This window comes from Equus quagga, chromosome 8 (assembly GCF_021613505.1).
Source record: "Equus quagga isolate Etosha38 chromosome 8, UCLA_HA_Equagga_1.0, whole genome shotgun sequence".
NCBI classification, from domain to species: domain Eukaryota; kingdom Metazoa; phylum Chordata; class Mammalia; order Perissodactyla; family Equidae; genus Equus; species Equus quagga.
The window spans coordinates 85,565,385-85,578,978 of record NC_060274.1 but is presented as its reverse complement, the minus strand read 5'-3'; positions in this window follow the sequence as shown (position 1 = coordinate 85,578,978).

Here is a 13,594-nt window from a genome sequence, read left to right as displayed (position 1 = left end):
AGTTAATTCTCACAACAGTCCTGCAAGGTAGGCATAATGATCTCCATATTATAGAAGAAGAAACTGAGGCTCAGAAAGTTTCAGTGACTTGCCGAAGTGGAGTCCACTGTCACTAAATGGCAGCATCCAGCTGACTTCAAAGCTGTGCTCTTAGCTTCTATGTCATAGGTATCTATGTGCATGTATATCCACATACAGAGAATATATCTTTTTCAGTGCCTAGAAGAATATCTAGCCTATAGTGAGTTCTTAAGTAAATGTATACATCCGGGTCAAGCTAGAGACAGAGGGTCCCAGATGACAAGATGAATGAATGGGGATTGTGGAAACTAAGAGACCATTCCGAGGAGTGGGGGCGGTGAGGAGAGAGCCCCATGCAGCAGCAGCCTGAGAAACAGGCGTGGGAGCAGAGGGATGCCCTAGATGGTTGCCCAGGCTGCTGAGAAGCCACAGTGCTGGAAATCGTCCCTGTCTGAAATTTTCTGGAGGGGGGTGGTGGTGGTGGGGAAGAGAGGGCTGACCCTCACCATCCCTCCCAGCTGTCACCACAGAAGGACGTTCTGTCTGTCAGGGACTGGTTCATGACAGAGACTGGAAGCTGTGTCCACCCAGGTGGCTTGGAAGAAGGTGATTCACAGAGAAGGCTCATGTGACTGGTTCCTGAAGCACAGAAACCTCTCTGTATCCTTGGTTTTCTCCTGCTCTTCTGACCCCCTGAATTCTCCAGAGTAGCAGCATTCAACAAATGGTCAATTTGCTGGGCTGGGCATACGGGGATTATTTACCAGTGGTCTATGGGTACAGGAATGGTTTAAAAGGTGATGACAGTTATTATCAGCTGCCTTTATAACAGGGCACCATTTGCTCCTCCCTTCATCACTTAAGCTAGTCAGCTTTAAATAACACTCTGTTTTGGAAAAGCACGCTAATTTGAAAGTCCCATTTCTTACTTGTTAAAATCAGGTTACTCAATACCCCGGGCTCAAGGAGTTTTTAGTTGATGGAGTCACATGAGGAAAATGATACCACTGTTACATTTTAGTTCAGGCCTTCGCAGGGAACAACTATCAAGGATCCAGGCCTGCATAGAAAGAAGAACCCAAGCGGTGGAGGTTGACACACCTGAGTTAAGACACCAGGTGTTACTTCCTGTGGCAGGCTGATGCAGACAGCCCCCAATGATCCCCACTTCTGGCATTCATGCCCTTGTGTAGTCTCTCCCCTTGAGTGGGCTGGCCCAGAACTTCCTTCTAGGCAACAGAATATAGCAACGGGGATGGGATGCCATTTCTGAGACTAGGTTATAAGAGATTGTAGGCTCTGTCTTACTGGCAGACTCTCTATTGCCTTCTCAGCTCACACAATTGATGAAGTAAACAGCCACATCGCACAGGCCCACATGGCAAGGGAACTGAGAGTGGCCTCCAGCCAACAGCCAGCAAGGAATTGAGACCCTCAGTGCAACAGGTCAAAAGGAACTGAATTCTGTCAACAACTACTGAGTGCCTTGGAAGTGGATGCTTGCCCAGGCGAGCTTTCAGATGAAGCCCCAGCCCTGGCTGACAGTGATTGAAGCCCATGAGAGACTCTGAAGCAGAGCACCCAGCTAAGATGTGCCCAGGTTCCCGAAGCACAGAAACTGTGAGATACTAGATATGTGTTGTTTTAAGTTGCTAAGTTTGTGGCAATTTGTCACATGGCAATAGAACACTGAGACCCTTCCCATCTGGGTAAATATGGGCAGGTTATTTCCTCTCTTTAAATCTCAATTTTCTTATCTGCCAAGATGGCAGGGCTAATAATAAAAGTGATAATAATATGTCTGCCTTTTGGGAATTAAAGGAGAAACTGCAAAAAAGTGTGCGGAGGTTGAAATCTCCTAAGTGAGTAAGGGGTTTGGGCTCCACCTGGGCTGGAGTTTGGGGAGTGGGGTGAGAGGGGTGGGTGGAGTTACTCAGGAGTGGGAAGGGCTTCGCTGCAGCCATGAAGCTTGGAACAGAGATCTAAAGGCAGGATGTCAAAAGAAGACAAAGTTGGGGATCCCAGAGACCATCAAAAGAGTTCAGCCAGAGCTGTAGATTCAAAAAAAGAGAAGGAAGCAGCGCCAAGAATGAGATGGAGGGAGCCTTTTATAAGGTGCCAGTGATGCCAATGGGCAGGAAGAATCGACTAAGACACTACAGTTGTTGAAATAGAAACCAGAAATTGATTCACGCCAAGGACACTGGAATCTAGGGCTTGGGTGCCCACGGCACTTGGCTTTGAGCCCTGAGCTGTCTTATTAACGGAACTTCTCTCCACACTGCCCATAAGTCCTAGGGATTATGTGTGATTCTCAAACCCCATATCAGACTTCTCCACCCAGCTGCCTGCTTGGCATCTCTACTTGGATATCTAACGGGCATCTGAAACTTAACATGTCTGAATCTGAACTCTGGATTTCAAACTTTTTCTCTAAACTCTGCTCCAGTTACAATCTTCCCATTTCAGGCTCCCTCCGACAGCTCTGTGGGGAACTGGAATGACAGAAGATTAGAATAACTGGACAATATATATTGTAAAAGATGCAAAAATATAGATTTAAGTAAAGAGTAAAAAATGAATGTCTCCTTACTGTGTTCTGCTGTCCTCACTTCTCTCCCATCACATATTAGAATTGTTTCCACATCAGACCCTATGGAGCCCCCTGCAGCCACCTTCCCATGACTTGTTACCTTCCTGCCATTGATGAACAGTTAGATTGCTTCCTGCCTTTTTTTTTTTTCAATACTACAAGCAATACTACCATGAACATCCCTATCCACATGCACAGTTATTTCTGCAGGACAGATTCCTAGAAGTGGGATTGTTGAGTCAAAGGGTTTGCAGAGAAAACATTTAGTAGTGACTGACAAATGATCTTTCAACGTAGCTGAACCAATTCACATTTCCACCAACAGTGCGTGACAGGGCCTCTGTGCCAATGCTGGGTGTTATCAATCTTTGCAAAATTTGCCAAGAATAAGGTTTTGTCTTAATTTGCAGCTTCCTGGGGACCAGTGAGCTTGGACACATTTTCACATATTTGTTGGTCATTTGTATTTGTTCTTCGGTGATTTGCCTCTCTGTATCCTTGGTTCATTTTTCTGTTGGGTTATTTATCCCAAACTGCTAATGGGAAATCTGAGGGTTGGAGAAACAAAGGGAACTGGCTCGAAGACTCACAATTAGTGAAGTGGCAGAGCTGGGACTTGAGCTTGGCTCTGTTTCTTGAAAGTGCACACTCTCAACCACCAGGTCAGTTCTTCTGCCTTCTCGGGTGTGGTCAGGGTTAACTCATGAATGAAAATCTGAAGGCTGCATGTGGAAACCAGTGTCACTAGCAGACCTTCCTGCTTTTACCTGGAACAGCCCAGCTGTGGGCTGCAGCTCCCTCCAGGGGCTGGGCCTGCGGTGGGGTGGGGGATGGACCTTCAGAAGGCCCTGGGGAAGGCCAACAGGCTACTTGGCCAACCACCATGACTGTTCCCCTGCGCTGGCTCCGGCTGCCCATTCTACTGCATTTAGCAATTACATTGCTTCTAAAGAAACAGGCAGCCAGAACTAAGTAACAGCTTATGGCTTATGGCCATTTCCTTACTTAAGCCAACTAGAGCTAAACAGTCCTTGGCTTTGGTGCAATTCATTCGCCAAACTCCAAGCCCAAGACTGCTCCCTGGATCTGGCAGTGCTCAGCTGTAAACGAGAAGAGGGAACTCACAAGCAGCTGCCATCAACTCATCTGACATCACGCCAGGGCCACCCTACCATTGTTTGTGGCAGAACGCCTTTCTTTGGCAAAGGAGGTTTGCAGCCCGGCTCTGCAGTATCTGTCAGGACTCTGCCTACTTCTCAGTAGACCCGAGACCATCTGAGTGCCCGAGGAAAGCCTTCCCTATAAATAGAAGTATGTGCAGGGCTTCCACTGGCTGGTAGCCTGAACAGCATCTGCACCACGTTATACATTCTGCACAGGACCAGCTGCAGGCTTGGTGGTGGGTAAGATAGTCCCAGGAGAGGAGCCGGTGCTGTCAGTAGGCAGCTGTTCAAATCCAATAGCCTGGGGCCATCACAGACCAGCACCTGGGTCAGACTCCTTCTGCCGGCAGAAGTTTCAGAGTCTGGACGGCTTAGAGGTTTTGTCTGACTGGCAAGTAAATGAACCTTTTATCACTCCAGACTCACTGATCCTCTTGGATCCAGTTTGTGTCTTTGGGAACGCGTTAACCATGGCTTGGAGCTCCCGGAAGTCAACACAGACCCTGCTGGAAGAGGGTGCTACAGGTGGAATCTGGTCGCAATCAGAACCCAGTTCTGCCACCCAGGGGCCTGGCTTTGAGAGGGTGTCAGAACTCTAATACAGCTCTCTCAAACCAAAATTTCTGTGCCCATTTTGAAAATAGCAGGGTAATGCCACTCAATCTTCTACGGGGTCTGAAGCAGAAAGGTCAAGTCTATGGCTGGTGACCATATCTGGTAACCAAAGCCTGCCTGAATAGTCACGAGGGAGAAGGGCAGGCCTGTAACGGGAGAGCATGTCAGCGCAGTAACGAGAAGGGAGGTGTGAACCCAGGAGTAGGAAATGAGCACCAACTGGAATACAGTGACTGGAAAAAAAAGGAAGATGGGAGTGAGAAACAAATAGGGTTCTGAGGAATCTCAAAAGCTGGTTGTGCCAACAGCTTTCATGGAATCAGTGGCCCAGCTCTGGTGGACTGGCCCTGCGAGGTCTTCGGGAACCTGTTCCACTCCCTCACTAACCACAGAAGTGTGGGGCCTGATGGGGGATGGTGAGGATTCACGGAGGATTCTTTTAAAGAGAGAGTGTTGGAAAAAGAGGCCTTGGAGTTCCAGGGGTCCTGTGACTGAGAACAAACGACAGGGGCCTGGATGCATGTCATTCTAGATGCGGGAACCAAGGTGACTGGATGCTGTAGACTGAATACTTGCGTCCCCACACAATTCACATGTGGAAACCTGATCCTCCCTGTGATGGTGTTTGGAGATGTGGCCTGTGGAAGGTGATTAGGGCGTGAGGGTGGAACCCTCATGAATGGGATTAGCACCCTTTTAAAAGAGATTCCAGGGGCCAGCCCTGCGGTTAAGTGGTTAAGTTCACTTGCTCTGCTTCGGTGACCCAGGGTTTTGCTGGTTTGGATCCTGTGCACCGACATGGCACCTCTCACCAAGCCATGTTGAGGTGGCGTCCCACATAGCACAACTAGAGGGACCTACAACTAGAATATACAACCACGTACTGGGAGGCTTCAGGGAGAAGGAAAAAAAAGATTGGCAACAGATGTTAGCTCAGGTGCCAATCTTTAAGAGGAAAAAAAAAAAAAAAGAGATCTCAGAGAGCTTCCTCCCCCCTTCTACCATGTCAGGACACGTGAACCAAGAAGCAGATCCTCATCAGACACTGAATCTGCCAGATCTTGGACTTCCAGCATCCATAACCGTGAGAAATAAATTTCTGTTGTTGATAAGCCACTCAGTCTATGGAATTTTCTTACAGCAGCCTGAGTAGATTACGACCTTTTATAGACCAAGGCCACAGCAATCTCTCACCATTGCCTGGGAGGCACACGGGCCATTTTCCTGCTCCCAGGGTGTCCTGCTGGAATGGGGCAGTTTCTGAGTCTTCTCAGAGATGGTGTAGAGGCCGGCAGCCTTGGAGAACAGCACCAGCCACCAAAAAGTGGGTGTCTCACGTCTGGGGCAGCCCCTACCCTACACTGGAACTCTTGTAGAAAGCAGGAGGGGCCACAGCATATGTTCTTGTCTTCCCACCAGGAGGCATCCAGGCCTGCGTCTGCTTCACGACTTTCCTGTCTACTGATGACCATTCCTGAAAGGTGGTTCAGGGATCATGGGGTAGGGGCACAGAGACCTGTGCCATCCACCCACTCTTATTCCCATTCCCTGGGCAAACTCAGAAGTCTTAGAGAGTTACCGAGAATATTCCCCACTCTAGGACACGAGAGTTTCCCTGAGATGGAAGGTCAAAGGCAGGTCCCTGGAGCTTGTGTCCTGGGGGCTGTGTACTTCCAGTGCTTGCCACTCAACACGTGAGTGAACAAGAGCAGGCTGATCTCAGAGCAAAGCAGGCTCTCCACGTGCGCAGGAGGAAGAGTAACATTGCCTTCTTCTCCCTACCCCGCAATCATTGATTCATTCATTCACTGCACAAAGTTTCTCGAGAACCTACTACATGCCAGCACTGTGCCAAGCCTGGGGATGCAGTGGAGAACAGAACAGACACGATCTTTGTCCTCATGCAGTTTATGATCCTGTGAGGCCAATAGGCAATAAACAAGTAAACAAAGACATGAGTACATAATGATGTATTTAGATAATGCAGTCTCCTGCCCTCTGTCCTCCTCTGGTAAGTGTAATCTTCAATTGGTCAGCCTGATGGTAAACTTATATCATGGAATATGTGGTGAATTTCATGGGGTCCTCTGATTCAATCTTAGGCTTTTTGGTCCCTTTGCAATAATCTCATTTCTTTCCTATTGGGGCCGATCGGTGTACGGAGGGTGGTATAACAGTTTTCAGCTGTAATAAAGCACTGTTGCCAATTACAACTTGGCCTCTGCCCATTATTGTTCCCCAAATGCCACAGGAGCGACGTGACGTCCTGTGACAAGAAACTAGGCTTTGCAAACAGGCAGAATTAGATTGTATTTCCAGTTCTGTCACCACGTGCGCTTAGAGGAGTGACTTTCTTTTCTCCAAGTCATGAGATTTTAATCGAGATAAAACTGTGGCATCTCTGTAAGGATTTCCTCTTTGCGGAATAAGATGTCTTAGGACCACGAGGGCATTTTGCCCAGTGCCAGGCACACGGGAACCACATGATGGGCCTTGGCCCTCTCCACATGGTGAATGATTCCTAGCCTGGAGGCCAGCTCAACCCCAGGGCTTCTCAAAGTGTGATCCATGGGCCACCTGTAACAGGACCACCTGGAGGATTTGTAAACACGTGGCTGTCTGTGTCCGTCAGGCTCTGGGGTGGGGGGGGTCCAAGAACCTGCATGTCTCACAGGCTCCCCAGGGGGTTCTTAAGAGCCTAAGCTTGGGACTTGCTCATCTACAGCCTGGATCGGTGGCCCAGGCTTTTGTACTCTGAGGGTCAAGAAATCACTTTTTAATATTCACCTCTGAGCATAATAGCTTTCACAGGTGTGGAGTCACCTGATGACAGGTCCTCACTCAAGTACTTCCTGTATGGGAAGAAGGACTTTAAATCACCCGAAACGTTCAGCCTTCCTCAGTTCTGGCTAAACCACCAACACTCAGCACCTTGGGGGGGGGCAACCGAGGGATATACTCACCCTATTTCCAGAGGATGGCAAGTCCCAGATTCTGCCATTTGTGGACAGATGGGTAGGACAGGAAGTGGACCTGCCAGAAGCCTGTTAAAGGAGGAGCTAGGTGTCTCCTTGGACAGAAATCAAGGGAAACATGTCAGGCCCATAAATTGGGCTCCAGGATGACATTGGGAAAGGCTGGATGAAAAGGTGATTCTGAGCCCATCACTCAGAGAAGCGTCCAACTTTTTGGACTCCTGCCCCTTTTGCAAGTGGCCAGAATAAAAGATGAATAAAAACTGAAAGAGCTGTGACCAGGGTAGCGCCCTCATTGGTGCCAGCACCCTGGACCACGCCTCCAGGGCCTCACTGGCAGCCTCAGGGCCAACACCAGCAGGCGGCAGCAGAAAGTGGGCACCTTTGGTGGACAAGAACTGGGCCCATCTGTGGGCACCAGCAACCCAGCTACCATTTGGGATTTCTGCAGCATTAGCAGAGACAGCCGTGAGTTAAAGCCAGAGAGGAGAACGCCAGGTGCCACCAAAGGCAAGCTTGTGGACCACACAGAAGACATCCTGAGGACCACCCCAGAATATCTGGGAGGAATCTGAGGGGGGCTGGGAATCCCCAGAGTAAGTGTCAGAGCCAGAGAAATGTGACTTTGTGTCTATAGCCGTGCCTCTCTCCTCACCCCCAGGCTGCCGTGGTTTGGGAAGATGGACGGATGACATCAGTAAATGTGGAGAGATTGGGAAACAGAATTAGTCACTCTGCCCAAGAGAATGAATTCCCTACTTTCTGCCTCCTTGTGACATCACTGCTCAAAAGCATAGCACACTGTGGTGCCAGATGAAAAGCTCCATTTCTGGAGGATTCACAAAAGTGCCGTTGTCTCGATGACGGACTAACAGACCAAGGTCATTGTATTTCCCAGCAGCTGCTCTGCCAGCTCCACATCTGTAACTCTCCCCCTCAGCAGCAGGCAGGACCGCCCCCGGGAGATGCACTTCAAGCAGCAAGCAGCACACCTGACTCAGCATCTGTTTCCTTCTGTCAAAATTCTATCCCGAGTCACCAACACCAGCTTCCAAATGGAATTTTCAAGAGCATGTGGCCAATTTTGTTTGCGCTCCTCCAGAGCAGAAGAGGGCAGGGTCAGAGCAAGGTTTGAAGTGCACCCCAGGGAGCATGCTTTCATGCATGAAGCAAGGAGTTGGCCAGAGTTCTGAAGACACTAGACTGTGTGGATGTGTCTGATGAGTTCATTAGCGTTGATCTGGATGACATTTTTGGCTTGCTTCTGGGTAAGAGATCTTCAAAAGCTTGCGAGGTATACACGGAGAAGACGCTCCTCACCCGCCATGAGAGGGGCGCTGGCTTGCGATTCTAGCACGGCAAGAGCTTCACACCAAATCCCTCATATTATCTCACTTAGCCCTTCTTGAAAGGAGTTTCAGGAGGCGTTTGGGAGCTGGCCAGGGTCAGAAATAGACTTTGAAGGAAGGGGAAATCAAAAGAGATCAGGAAAGTTGAGCTCTACCACCAAGCATAATCCACTCCTCAGCCAAATCACCAGTTTTAACGATGGCCGGACAAGCCAGCTTGTAAATGGAATGGGTTACCTAATAATAGTCATTTTCCATACAGGGAGTTTTCTGAGTCCAGCTTGAAAGCTAAGGCCACTTGCAAATATGAAGGCCATGGTTCTGAGGTAAGTAGTGTTGTCAAGTAAAGGATTTAATTATATCCCCACGTTAAATCCAGCTGATGAACTTTGAATTATAAAGTGCTCAATGTGGCAAGCTGGGCGAGGAGAGAACGAAGGGAGGGTGGGGTGTGGTGGGCAAGGCAGACCTGGAGACAGCCTTCAGGGGGGCACCTGACGAGAGGCACATTCAACTTGAAATCCTATTGCAGACTGACAGCCGGGGGCAGACTCTGTCAGGCATGTCCTTTTTAGTGATTAGATTTACATTTCCGTTAACAGGGAATCCTGGAGTCAGAAATGGTTAAACTCTGACACTTTCCAGACCTGTTTTAAAGTTGATTCTCCCCAACGGTTTGGATCGTTTTAGCCTGTTGCAGCCTGAGGCTCAAAGTGGCCCTTAACACTTCTGTGCAGAAGAAACTAAAGATCTGAAAGAGCAAGGCCACACGGGAAGCAAGAGTCAGATCCAGAAGGCCAACTTTTCTTTGTCCCCATGTGGCACTGTGCCCTCTTTCCAAACCTGTGCAGCTTCAGTCCTCTGGAGAATTTATACGTCCAAAGGTTTGTTTTTGACTCACTTTTTCTGCTTTCCTTCCTGTCATCTGCGCAGCATTTGGAAAACGGAACAGCCCTGAGCCTGGGTTTAGCGTACTCTCCCTGTAGCCCGTCACCAGCGAGCCCAGGCTCACGTGCCCACACCCACGGGGTCCCAGTCATGAGGGGACCATGGGATGACACTCAGATCTCAGAATGAAGAAGAGCAGGCTTGGGGAGCCAACACTTCCTATGGGATACGCATATGGCAGGCTTTTCCTTCCCTGCCTTTGTGGAGGTAACAACGGTAGAGGTCATCCAAACAAACAGACAAGCTTCAAAGCGAATCGCCTTTGAAATGTGCTCTCCAATTTCCACTCCCTCGACACAATACTGTACGAAGACGAGCACGAGAATTATGCAGCAGGGGCAAGGACATCCAGGTGTGTGCGTCGCTGCCTCAGCAGGAAAGGGCTGGAAGGGTTTGGATGGCTCAGTGAGCTACAGTGAGACGGAAGCTGTCGTGCGTGCTGGTGACTCTCCGGCTGTCATCAGGTGTGTGTGGGCAAGGAGAGCTCTCTTCTTGATCCCAGGCTCTGGCCTGACTACAGAGCAAGTTTCCGCTCCGGGTTATTTCAGAGGAAGCTGGGGTAAAAGCCCCTGCATGAAAAGGAGTCCACAACAACCGCTTCTGTTGTTACAAGAGTCTGTCATGGTCTCGTAAAGGGCTGTTCAGGACCAAGACCTAGGAAGAAGGGTCCAGAAAGGAGGCATGCTGGTTGTTGGCGCAGCCCTGCCCCTGCCTGAGGGGCCTCTGAGTCTACCAATCACCAAGTTATTTCAACAAACCTGTCACTCCAGTTCTTCCAGTCACTTTCAAATCTTTGCAAGAGCATGGACAGTGGAAAAAAATGTATCCATTATCATCATCTTAATCCACTCAGCACGGCCAACCTGATCACAGGCAAGGCAATGAGCTGTTGAAATGTATTCTTCATTCCGACCTGTGCACAGCCAACCACGTTCACTGCATGAAGCTTAAGGGTAGGGCCTCTGGAGTGCTGGGCAAAAAGAACCAGAGATGTCATTTGAAGTAAGACCAGGGCGGGCCCCACGGCCTAGTGGTTGAGTTCAGCGTGCTCTGCTTCAGTGGCCTGGGTTCGCAGATTTGCCTCCTGGGTATGGACCTACGCCACTCATCAGCCATGCTGTAGTGGCATCCCACATACAAGGTAGACGAAGACTAGCACAGATGTTAGCTCAGGGACAATCTTCCTCAAGCGAAAAGAGGAGGAGGATTGGCAACAGATGTTAGCTCTGGCCAAATCTTCCACAGCAAAAAAAAAAAAAAAAAAAAGGTAAGACCAACCCTGATGACACTATTCAGAGAAGAATAGTTAAGAGGACTCTGAAGCCAAACTGCCTTGGTTTGAATCCCAGCCCCAGCACTTACTAGCTGTGTGATCATCTTATGAAAGATACTTAACTTCTCTGTGCCTCAGTTTCCTCATCTGTAAAAGGGGGATATCAATCATAACATCTACCCTATGTTGGAAGGATTCAAGAAGTTACAAGGAGCTTTAGTACCGGCCCTGGTACTTAGGAAGGGCTTTATGAAAGTCTGTTATAATAAATTTTGTATGTAACAGCATACTGAAGTTGGGGTATTCACTCAGCACTGTTTGCTTCATGACACAACAATTGAAAAGCCATCAGGCTGTTCCATACTCACAAAGAATCCTGCGAACACTGGGGAGCAGGGTGACCTTGGACCTTATCATCACCCACAGGATCAAAAACCATCGTTCTGAGCCCAGAAGGCAGCAGTGACACTGCTGCTAGGCTGCTCAGTGTTGGGATGTTTTTCGGGGGCGTCTGGGCTTCTGTTGTGCTTGTGACATGTTTGTTATCCTTTCCATCAATGCTGATTTTCAGGGAGTGGGTCCCAGGCTCAGCCCACTACCCAGCGAAGGACAACTGTCAACACTGTTTGACTGTGGTGTGGGTTAGGCCTAATTCAGCTGACAGGAACAATAAAAACCCTGGACAACAGAGGGGCAGGGGAAGAGAGGCCTTCCTGTTCCTTGTTGGGCTAAAAGGAACTCCCTGGCAACTTTGGGCGTGCTGGCAGCTCCCAAGCAGCCCCTGTTTTTGGATTTGGCTTCTGGTGGCCCATGAAGCCTGAAGCCATCACTGCCTGTTGCTTTTTCATCTTGTGCCCAGGAGCCCCCAGGAGTGTTGACCAGTTCTCAGGAGCTCCAACTACCTCAATTCTGGCCAGACCATCTAAAGATGCTCAAACCCTTCCCACGCCTATCTGTGGAGGCCTCAAGGAGCCAGATTTGGGTTCCGAGTAGAAGCCTGTGGCCCTGCACTGCCCACAGCACCCCGAAGCTTGGTGGGAAGTGGCGGGGTGTAGCAAAGCCCACTGGCCAATAATCAGAAAGGCCCAGCTGCGTTGGAAACAGGGTGGCTTTTCAGTTGGCTCAAAGCAAAACGGAATGTGCCGTCCGTCTCATCTCTGGCATTTCCCCAGCCCTTCTCAGAGTGCACTAAATGCCACGCTTCATCGATCGGTCAATAAGCCATGTTTATTGAGCTCCGGTGTAGATACGGGGGTGTGGCAGCTGTAGAGAAAGACAGAGGAGAAGGGAAAAAGCCCTCAAGTCAAAAGGCAGGATTTATGCATAGAGAGGACTGCACCTTCCTCTCCTGAGCATTCCTCTCCCGAAGGCTCCACGAGGAAACGGGCACCAGGACTACCCAGAACCAGAAAGCCCTTTCTTTATGTGCTGCTGACCTCTAGAGGCTTCCAATTAAAAAGCACCCCCAAGGACCAACTTAATTTTACTGCCGGTTTTCACATTCCGTGTTGTTGTCATATTTTCCTAGAAAATATGTCTGCTCCTTCAAACGTTACCTAATAGGAAATGCCCACCTTATTCTTGGGCTGCCTAATTACAGCTTGCCCAGATTTTTTATGAATGTCATTGTTTTCTGCTCCAAAAAAGGAAAAAGGTGGGCCAGAGATAGGGAAACTATTCCAAAGTTATTTGCCTACCACGGAACTAAGAGGAAAAACACAGTGCCAGCTATTTCAGGATGCATTTCTTGAGTTCCCAAAGTGCCAGATGGCCAGGGAGAAAGGAAGGTCCGCTCACCCCAATTCAGCAGGCACCAGCAGAACGATCTGCCAGACCCTCCCACATCCAGGCAGCACACCCGCTTGCTCCAGCTCGGGTGCAGGGTCCAGACACTGGGTCGGTGTGGGAATTTGGGGGAGGGGTGGTTGCTTACTTTGTTTTATTTCAACCCATTCACGCCCACAATGAACATGAGGGACAATGGGTGTCCCACCTGGCCTGACTTTACTGTGGAAACAGGACTCATTTCTAAAAGAAAAGAGATTGTTTATTACATTCCTAGCAAAACACCCCAAATCTTCCTCTTCCGTTGTCGATTTTTGTTCCATGTTACTGATCACAAAGAGAAGGGACGCGTAGGAGGGCAGGAGAAAGTACTCAGGGACATCAGCATTTGCGCTGATATACACCCGCTATTTTGGCTGGGCTCTTTATTTCTAAAAGGGATCCTAGGAAGATGGGTTCAAAATCAGAGAAATACAGTTTTGCTAATATCGTTTGCCGAGCCCTGGCTTGCTGAGACACTATTTTCCACATAATTTTGCTTCCCGCCCTCCTTACCTCACTAGCCAAGAGAAGATACATCCCCACAATGCTAGTGCCTGGAGGGAACTTGGAAATAAGTCCTTACTCTTATTCTTACAGGTGAGGGAACAAAGATGGGGGCTGTGGGAGGGGTGGCAAGCCCACGGTCACACAGGTACTGAAGGAGGAGACTGGGCTGGAACCTCTCCCCCCAGCCAATCGACTCAGAATGATTCACCGCAAGGGGACAGGTGGCTCTTTCCACCGAAGGCCCCTGCACTCAGACAAAGAGGCAGTGGCATTTTACCTGTGACAGTGATCAGATAACAGTAACGAAAGAATTCTCCCTCCAG